This window comes from Suncus etruscus, chromosome 10 (genome assembly GCF_024139225.1).
Source record: "Suncus etruscus isolate mSunEtr1 chromosome 10, mSunEtr1.pri.cur, whole genome shotgun sequence".
Lineage (NCBI taxonomy): Eukaryota > Metazoa > Chordata > Mammalia > Eulipotyphla > Soricidae > Suncus > Suncus etruscus.
In genome coordinates, this window is record NC_064857.1 from 86,729,963 (window position 1) to 86,739,211 (window position 9,249).

The 9,249-nt window shown below is 44.1% G+C and overlaps 1 non-coding gene across 1 annotated transcript; it reads right to left on the bottom strand.

Moving 5' to 3' along the window:
- Positions 1-8,905: 8,905 nt before the first annotated feature.
- Positions 8,906-9,012, bottom strand: LOC126021474 (U6 spliceosomal RNA). The gene has a single exon (XR_007499987.1). It is a non-coding gene; the product is annotated as a U6 spliceosomal RNA (small nuclear RNA).
- Positions 9,013-9,249: the final 237 nt, after the last annotated feature.

Genomic DNA, 9,249 nt, shown 5'->3' on the forward strand with positions numbered 1-9,249 from the left:
CAACTTCTCTTTCTACATTTACTTCTTTTTAAAGACAGGTGCAGGGACTGCCTGCCACCTGCAGTGGCAAGTTATGACAGGGAGAGTAGTGGGGCAGGAAGTGCCTGAACCACAGTAGAAAAGGCTGAAGAGGCTCTCCAAGGGCCCCAGTGTGAGAGTAAGCAGGGATGTTGTGTGCCGTCAGCCTTTGGCAAGGCCCTGGAGCAGCTGCAGAGGGAAGCATGACTGAGAGGCCCCAGGCCAATATCCTCTAAAGACACCATTTTTTCATGGCTGAGAAACCCCAACTTAGCATAGCTAAAAGGCCCTGGATCAGTGTGACTTGTCAGGGTTGTTTCCTCCAGGATCAGTGCTCAGGACTCAAGACTGTTTCACAGCTGAGGAAATAGGATCTACCCCAGCATTAATTAATGCCAGAGCTTTCTATGTGCAAAGTGACAGCAGTACCCCACTACCAAGGGCCAAAAGACCCTCCATCAAGTGCCCCCAGGTCTCCTTTAATCCGGCCAGCCCTCCCCAATCTGCTGGGTGCCCTTGCTTCTCTTGTCCAACTGTTTGTTTGCATTTGCCATTGTCTCTCCCCACGCTTTATTTCTTTCTGAGTGAGGTCACCCAGAGTTTCTCCTTCTCCATCTGACTTACTTTGCTTTACATGACCCACCACCCCAGTCCCATCCAAGTTCTAGCAAAAGGGACGAAGGATACTGTCTTGGCTTAAAGCTGAATCTTACAGCACTGTATCGATACTCTGTACCCGGTCTAGCTACTGGTCATGTGGGCTGTCCAAAGTCTTGGCTGTTATAAAGAGAGCTGTCATGAACATAGGCATGCACTGCTCTTTTAAAATCTAAGTTTCTTCTGTTTGGGGGAGGGAAGGCGCACGATCCCCCACTGTGTGGTGACTCTCACTGTGTGGCGTTGCACTGTGGAGATTGTCACCGTGGTAATTCTCACTGTGTTGACTCTGTGATGTGACTCTCACTGTGTCATGATTCTTACTGTGTGTTGACTCCCACTGTGTGTTGATTCTCACTATGGTGATTCTCACTATGTGGCAACTCTCACTCCTAGCCCCATGGAAGAGCAAGGATACTCTGTGTTGCTCTTTTTTTCTGTTTAAACTCACTGGTGCCCAGCTCACTCTGGGCATAGTGACAAAACACGGGGCATGGTGAAGGGTCTGGAGGTCAGCCTGGTACCCACTGCCTAGTGAGCTCTGGGCACAGGGATGAGGGTTCATGTATCCCAAACCTACCTCATCCCAGAATCTGGACTCCCAGAGACAGACAATATTATAGTAAAGCCGATCAGACTGACCAGAAGAAAAAAAAAACCTGTATTTATGTCCCTTCTCCCTCTTCTACTTTCCTCCATTCCACCAAATCCTCCACCGGTTGTATTATTTGAGAATTAGATGCTCCTGGGGCCCAAGAAATTGTTGAGTGGGTGAAGCACTTGGCTTGCTGACTATGCTTCAATCCCTAGCACTACATGTGATCCTCTGAGCACTGCCAGGAGAAAGTCCCTGAGTTCCACTTAGTGTGGCCCCCAAACAAATAAAATGATGACCACTCTTTCCTCTTTCTCTATCCTCTTGGGCAGGGGACCCTTCCTACAAGTCCCTCAGACTTTGAACTTGGCTAACTATTCTTTCAACTCCATCCCCAAACTTTCCATCCTTGAAGACCCTCTTCCCTTTGCCTGTGGCCCTGCAGCCAGCTGGCTAGTGGGCATTGGATTCTGCACAGATATCAGAGAACTCACTCCCATAGATAGCAACAGCCCCCTCTGAACTCCTCTGCTTTTCACGATTCTTTCTCATCAAGTAACAGCTCAGCACACATGATGATGTAACCATTTCCACAGAGAGAGATGCCCCAGAGATAAGGATGAGGACCCAAGGGCAAGGGAAAACAAGCAGAGGGGGCACTGTGACAGGGAAAATCCAGATATTACAGGAAGTTCAGGAACCATCCAGGAAGCCATGCAAGGATTCTGGAGCAGAGCAGAATAGAGATCCTTGCCGCACCTCTGTTCTGAAAAGCAAGAAGTTAATCTTCTCTGCCTCCCACAGCCCCTGAAGTACCACATTTTACTGCAGATTCACCACATATTTTGCATTATTTTACCTGATTTTGTGTTTTTGTTTGTTTTACAAAAAGTAGGATACAACCATTGTGTGGAGCTTTGATTTGATTGTTGCAGCAAGAGAGTTACCAGCCTAGTACTTGAGATTTACTCCTGGTTTGATGTTCAGGTGTCCCCCTTGGCAATCCCAGGGAACAAGGTAGGGGATACCATGTGCAAGACAAGGGCCTTACCCTCTGTACTAACTCTCAGGCACAAAGCTTTGTACTGATGTATCTGAAAATACAGGTGTGATAATGATGGTGATGATGATTATGCAGTGAAATAGGGAAGGCCCTCATCAATACCTCATCAATACACTAAGTGGGGGTTCATGCAGGAGCCATGCCCCTGCAGACCCCAACTCCCTGTGTGTTGCCACTCCACATTTCCCACCTATGTCACTGCTGTGTCTTTGATTCACAGCCCTTTTGCCCCGTCAACATTCTTCGTGGCCCAGAGGCTGCACAAATGTTTGCTGGCTGATCAACTCTGGTCACTATTATGTCCAGAAGGAAGACCCTGATGCAATATCAGTTCCCAAGACAGAGGGCAGGGTTTCCAGGAAGGTAGGATTCAGGGGGGACTAGAAAGATTTTACTAGCCTTCTACACAGCTGGAAGAGGTTCTCCAGAGAGGATATAAAAATATATAGTTACCCCTAGGTGCATCCCTCATCCTAGGCCTCATGAGGTCTGACCTGGAAACTAACCAAGTAGATGTCATCCTGCCAACGGTGCTCCCTGTGGAGAAAACTTGAGCCCAGGGCCTCTCTTTAGCACGTCAAGGGTTGAGCAGCTGACTCTGGGTAACTTGGCATAACTCAAGGAGAACCTAAACTGTTGGGCCTTTCTTCCTTGAAGGCTCCTTTCATGCACATTTTCTAGTAGCTTCTCTCTTCTGTGAAATAGCATGTGGTTTCCCCAAACACAGCAAGACACAACATTCATCCCAATATGAAACTGGTCTGGTCCTGCTTATTCTCTTTCTCAACCACAGATTAGATCCTGCTGCCAGGGCATCTCATCCTGTGACCATTGGCCCAATTACCTGGTGTCCCAAAGGGCTGAGGGAGAGATGCCCACTGAGCCAGTGCCACCTCAGCCTAACCCAGGGCTGTGTCCGCTCTGGCTCTGCAGCCATTGAACTGCCCTGTCCGCTTCTTTCTGCTCATCTGTGAATCGGGGGTGCTGAGAGTCACATGTAGGTGGATGGATAAAAATGAACTAACTGTGATGTTTTCTGGTTTAAGAGCCTCCCTTAAGGTCCTGGGAAGGAGAAGAGAGAGATCATGAGTGGCTCCCAGTGCTACAGCACTGGCCTCAAAGAAAACCTGTTAGAAACACAGACCTCCACCCACCCATGGACCCAGAGACTCTGGGTGCCAACTAAGCTGTGCTCAGGAGGTCACTTCAGGCAACACATGGCTCAGGCCTGAGATTTTAATGCTTGGGGCCAGTAATGCAGAGTTGCTCAGGCCCAGTGAAGCTATATCTCCAGGCAACCTAGCTGCACTCAGAGACCTCCAGGGCTATACCTTTTGCTGCACAAGGCAACCAAACTCAGGAGTCAAATGGACCTAGTGCATGTCAGGCATGAAACTCCAACTCTCTGAGCTATTTCCCAGCACCACGTTTGTTTGTTTGTTTGTTTGTTTTCTGTTGTTTAATTTTGGGACCACCCACAAGTATTCAGGGCTTATTCCTGCCTCTGTGCTCAGGGATTAACCATGATGATGCTCAGCAAGCCCAAAACAGTGCTAGCAATCAAACCTGGGTCGGCCACATACAAGACTACTACCCTGACCATGTTCTCCTTGTCAGTCACACAAACTGATCTAAGTGTCTCTGAGATGCATAAAGCTATGCTATGCTAAGGATTTAATCCATCTTATGAATCATAGAAGTGAGTTCAGAGGGTCCAGCTCCCATGGGTGCAGTAGACAGAACTATGGGAATCATGAAACAGACTGGACAACGGAAGTGGGGGCCTGGTTGTGATGAAGGACAGAAACAAACAATGGACACAGAGAGTAGAGAAACAAATTCAAACCCATTTCTAGCCCTTAAAAAGCTCTGTTCTGCCCTTGAGCCACCAATTGGCCTGGCTCACCTTGGAAGTTGCTGTGAGAGTACCATGTGTGAATGTTCTGGAAACTCTGACACCATACACTGCTAAAACACTCAGCTAAGCTGCTATAAATGTTATTGACCCCATAAGCAGACTTAGTCCAAGGAGAATGTTTTCTCATCTTTTCTCCAGGAGTTTTATTTCCCAGAAAGTAAAATCCTCAGCCTGGTTCCCGCCAACAGATGTGGAGCTGGCAGCTTTCTATTAATCTGAAAACTCAACTGAAAAGCAAAGATTTCTTTTCTTATGCAATTCTTTTATTTTTTATTTTTTTATTTAAGCACAATGGTTACAAACATGTTGGTAATTGGGTTTCAGCCATAAAATGGACACCCCCTTTACCAGTGCAACTTTCCTGCTGCCACTGTCCCCCATTTCCTTCTTCCTCCACCCCCTGCCTGTCTTCAAGACAGGCATTGTATTTATCTCTCTATCGTTATCCTGGTAGCTATTAATGTAGTTATTTCTCTAATTGCACTTACTACTCTTTGTGATAAGCTTGTTATCATGGGCTGGTCCTTCTAGCCCTCATCTCTATTGTCTCTGGTATTATTATTGTCTGTCTTTTATTTTTCTTAAATTCCACATATTAGTGACACTATTTTGTGTTTATCTCTCTCCTTCTGACTTATTTCACTCAACATAATAGTCTCCGAATCCATTCATGTATAAGCAAATTTTGTGACTTCATTTCTTCTAACAGCTGCATAGTTTTCCATTGTGTGGATGTACCAGTTTCTTTAGCCACTCATCTATTGTTGAGCATCTGGGTTGTTTCCAGATTCTGGCTATCGTAAATAGTGCTGCTATTAACATAGGAGTGCAGAGGGCATTATTGTAAGGGTTTACCCACAGCCTCTTGGGAAAGAATTAGAGGAATCCTGGGTTTAGTTTGATTCTGTTTTATTGTTGTTGTTTTCTAATAATATGAGTTTCCAAATTTATTTGGTGTTTGGGCCATACCCAGGAGTCCTCAAGAATTAGTCCTAAAAAAATAAATTAGTTCTGCCTCTACACTCAGGGATCACTCTTGGCAGTGCTTAGGGGACTCTACAGCATATGAGGAATTAAATATAGGTTGACTACTTGAAAGACAAGTGAGGAGGCCCACTGTACTATCTCTCTGGTCTCATGTTTTTGTTGTTTTAACATAATACCTACCACTGGACATATGTATGACCTCACTCTCACTGTAGGTCTATATTTTCATCCTCGGGCCTGCAGAACTAAGATATCATTAGGGCCACACCCTAAAGATGTGTCCAGGGAGGCATGTGATGCCAGGAGCCTGTACTCTTGCATATGCTAGGCATGTGTTCTACCACTTGAGCTATCACCCTGACCACTATAGCAGGTTTCATTTTTCTGTGATTTGGGGTTCATTCCCATGCAGGTCAGTAGTTCAGTGAATGGTCTAAGGATGTGGAGCTTCCAAAGTCCTGCAGTGTGGGGATCCCCATGCCACCCAGGTGTTGCTTGGAGGGCCTCAAGGGCTGCTTCCAGAGATGCTTTTGGTACTGTGTGGGGCTATATATTGAATGCTAAGCATTCACCTTGACTGCTGACTACCTCCCTGTCTCCCATAGGGGTTTTTACACCTTTATTGAGCTGCAATTGATATGCCATACAATTCAACACATGGTTTTCAGGATATCCAGCATCCCACCATTAATTTTAGAGCATCAATGCCACACTAAAGAGAGCCTGTCTCTACTAGCAATCACTCCCAGTTCCCCTCAGACCCTTCAATTCTAAGTAGAGCTAATCCATTTTCTGCTATTCCATTTCTGGGCCTCTCACACATATGGAACCATAGCAAACATGGAGTTTACTCTAATAGTCTGTTTGGTGCGCTGTTTTTGAGTTTTACCAACTGTGTCAATAGCAAGGCTTCCCTCCTCTTAATTATAATCTTCCATTGCATGCTCATTCCACAAGTGGCTGATCCATTCATCATTTGTTCACAGACATTGGGCTGCTTGTACATTATGACTTTTGTAAATAATGTTGCAATAAATAACTATATACATATTCTAGGTATCTTCACTTGGATATATGCCTAGAGTTGGATTACTGGGTCCTATCCTACTCATAATTTATTTTCCACCCTAGGGTGTGATCTGGTGATTGGATTACTGGGTCTCCCCCACTTAGTATTCGTTCTCCACCCTGGGGTGTTACCTGATTCTTGCTAGTAAAGCCCAGATTTCAGGAAGGTAGGGTATTCCTCCTCCAGTCTTCCTCCATTAATCTACCTTCCTTCTTAGGAGCAGAAGGCTGTGTAGTGGAATTCCTGAACCTGCTCTTGCCCCCTTTCACTGTATGGATTATTTCCAGCATCAATGTTTGTTTCCAGTAGTTTGCTTTGAGGTCTCTTCAGGTCCTAGTTTTAGAGTGTGATGCTTCCTTATCAACCTAGGATTGGAATTATTGATCCATGTGACACCTATGCATATGACCTTTGAGGAACTGTCAATTTTCCAAGATTGCTGATGTATCCAGTTTCAATTTTCTTCACTTCTTCATCAACAGTAACATTCTCTGTCAGTTTTTTCCTTTGGTTTTTGGGCACACCCAGCAGTGCTCAACAAACTCAAGGCATACATTCTATCACTGAGTCATATTTTCAGCCCCAATTTATCATTTTCTTTTATTGATGTGCCTTGAGTGTCATATCTAAGCAAACATAGTCTAGTCCAAGGTCATAAAGAAGCTTCTAATCATTTGTAAAGTTTTAGCTCTTACATTTTTATCTATTTTGAATTAATATTTTGTAGCCGAAATAGTTCATGCAGTTTCTGCATGAGATTCATGCAGATTCATGCAGTTGGAAATCCAGTTATCTAGCAACATTAATTGAAAGGAAGATTATCTCCCACTTACAGGATTTCTTCAGGTTCCCCCAAATCTCTAAGTGACATTCCTGTCATTCTAAGGTAGCATTTCCAAAACTTACCTATCCTGAATCTTATAAATGTATAATCATAACAGGAAAAAATAAAACCTCACTATTTAAACAAGAGATCCAAGTACATTCAGATAAAAAATGATCAAGCATCTTTTACTACTGGAGGCTTCCTAGAGGATTTAATGCAGAATTTTTTTTTAATTTGGGGGCAACATCTGGTAGTGCTCAAAGGACCATATAAACTGCCAAGGATGAAGTTTTTTTTTTTCCTTTATCTTTATTTAAACACCGTGATTACAAACATGATTATAGTTGTATGATTACAACTATAAGTCATGTAAAGAGCACCCCCCTTCACCGGTGCAACATTCCCACCACCAATATCCCAGATCTCCCTCCTCCCCACCCCCCTACACCTGTACTCGAGACAGGCTTTCTACTTCCCTCATTCATTCACATTTTATGATAGTTTTCAGTGTAGTCATCTCTGCAACTGCACTCATCACTCTATGTGATGAGCTGCATGTCCTGAGCTGCACCTACCAGCCCTCATCTCTCTTGTCTCTGAGATACTGTTAAAAATGTCATTCATTTTTCTTAAAGCCCATAGATGAGTGAAACCATTCTGCGTCTTTCTCTCTCCCTCTGAAGGATGAAGTTTTAATGAATTCTCAGTTGTATTTTGTCAAAGAAGGGTTGTGTGTGTGTGTGTGTGTGTGTGTGTGTGTGTTCAAATGTTAACATCTCTAAAGGCACACTTCCAAGGAACTCAGACTGGCATGGTGAGGCAATAAAAAACTTGGTTTGAGTGGCATTAAAGAATTCTAACTTGAGCGGGGTGGGACAGGAATCTCTCCTCTTTAATCAGAACTGAGCACATTGGCTAACAGGAAGTCATCTGGATTTCTCTTAGCAACTGTTTAAAGTCCACCATTTTATTTTAATTTTTACTTTGTGTACTAGGGAACCCCCAAGTAATGTTCAGGGGATCCTCAGAGCCACTACATCAAATATTCTGCCACCTGGGCTGGGAAGTTCAGTATTCAGAGCCAGCAAAGCGAGGAACTACCAAGAGCGCTCACACTTTCTATATTACTGAAGTTTGTTTGGTTTTCTTATTTAAGCTAAGTAGCAAAGCATGTGGTCTGGGGAAATGTAATCCACCTGCAGCGCTCTATCGAACTGCACTAAATCAGATGACTTCGGCTTAAAGTGTGAATCCCTGGATCTCTTAACCTTAATAACCCGAACTTGAACCAACTCAGACTGTTCTTTCATGCTGCCCAGTGAGCCAGCCAGGATCTGGGAGGTAGCCAGGACATCCGTATAGGATGAGGATGACAGGTACCTGGAACCAATATAGCTTCTTTCTTTCCCTCTCCATCTCCATTCTTGGACCCTTTGCGTGGTGCCACATCTGTGCTCATGATCCCTGAACCTCAAGCACTTTGCAGCCATTTTAGGGACTCCTCAAATAATCACCAGAGGGCGCCAGAGTTCTAGTCTCCCTTCACAAACTTGTCTCCTGCCTGACTTAAGAGAACATCAGATTGCGTAGTTACTGAGAAAAAGCACTTTTCACTTGGGAGGCCCTGGAGAATTTACCTGAAAATCTTCGATCCAACTTCTCTACCCAAAGAAGAAAATAATGCAATTCTGTTATTGTCATTCTTTGCGTTGTTAAACGAAATAAGAAACCCAAAATTCCTTGTTCGACATCTGACTATTCTTCTTTTTTTTTTAAATATGGAACGCTTCACGAATTTGCGTGTCATCCTTGCGCAGGGGCCTTGCTAATCTTCTCTGTATCATTCCAATTTTAGTATATGTGCTGCCGAAGCGAGCACTACTATTATTCTTCTATAGTTTGTCTTTTTCATCATGAGGAAAATAGGAAATTGACTGGCTTGGTATTTATTAGTGCTGATATAAAATTAACCCCCACAATGTAAGTTCACCCCAAACACTGTATTTCTAACCCCAAGTGGATGGGTCTGAAGAAGGGTAGCTGCAAAGAATGAATAAATCAAGCCAGTCAGCAGAGAATCAGGAATCAGTGACTTCTCACCTCATAATTTCCCTGC